The following is a 1,470-nucleotide window of genomic DNA, read 5'->3' on the forward strand; positions in this document are numbered from 1 at the left end:
GTGTGTGTGTGTGTGTGTGTGTGTGTTAGTGTGTTTGTGTGTGTGTGTGTGTAATGGGTTTTTTTTATTACAAAAGACGAGTCAATAGAAATTCTTCATATTTCTTCTGTGATGAATAAACTGGACAATTTGGCAAAAATTCAGAAAAAGTTACTTTTATCTATTTACCATTATATTTATTTATTTATTTATATATTTATTCATTTAACCAATTCCTTCGATAATCACAATTCTATAAAGAATCAACCTTGATATCATGACCTTTATTTGCTTTCATTTTCATTGTTATTGTTATTATTTAACACCAGGTCAGCCCCGGTTTGAAAGAGCCACGATGACAGCAAACATGTTAACAATAATCATCTCCTCATATGTGTAAGTATGTCAGACATGTCATATCTTTCTACCACGGTGGCGAAGCGGCAATGCTTTAAGATTGTCGTATTGAATACCCTGTGGTATATTTTCTGTCACTCTGAGTTCAGTGGAGGCGGAATGATCCAGTGGTTAGGGCAGTGAACTCGCGGCCGTAGGGTCGCGGTTTCGATTCCTAGCTCTGGCGTTGTGAGTGTTTATTGAGCGGAAACACCTAAAGCTCCAAAGCATTCCTTTATAACCTTGTCCCTTAACATGTGCTCGGTCAAAGCCCTAAATTAAAAAGGAAAAGGGAGTACACACACGCGCACACACACACACACACGCATGCACACTGACACACATGCATGCACATGCACACAGAGACACTCACAAATAATCTCACATGTACAAATGTATGCACACACACATGGACGCACACACACACACACACACGCATGCACACGCGTGCACAGCCACCACCACGCTTATACATACGCAAACACAAACGCATGCATACACACACACACACACATGCACACACACGCACGCACATCCACCCTACCCCACACATTATCACACACACGCGCGCACACACAGGAATGCACATGCATGCATACACGCATGTACGCACACACACACACACGCATGTACGCACACACACACACACGCATGTACATGCATACAGACACACACACACACACACGCACACAAGAGTGCCCGGGAACAACAGTTGAAGGGAGAAAACTCTGTTTAGCCATTTGCTATCACCTCTAAACATTCTCATTTGAAAAGCAATCCTGAATCAATTGAAACAATTCCATCGAAATTCTATCCATAATTTTATCCAATAAAATTTCAATCATTGCCAGTAGATTCAGATGTTACAAAGACAAACACCATTATGTCGTCAAGAGCAAATGATAAATGAGTACAGGTGTACTTCTACACATAGACACTTGTACGCAGAGCAATATAATAATGGTTGGCCATAAAGCCGCCATTAACAATGGAAACATAACGAGCGTCGGAGCACTGGTCGTTGTAATAGTGGAACATATTGGTATAGTATACAAATGCATTTATATATATATATATATATATATATATATATAT

Source organism: Octopus bimaculoides, chromosome 24 (genome assembly GCF_001194135.2).
Source record: "Octopus bimaculoides isolate UCB-OBI-ISO-001 chromosome 24, ASM119413v2, whole genome shotgun sequence".
NCBI lineage: Eukaryota > Metazoa > Mollusca > Cephalopoda > Octopoda > Octopodidae > Octopus > Octopus bimaculoides.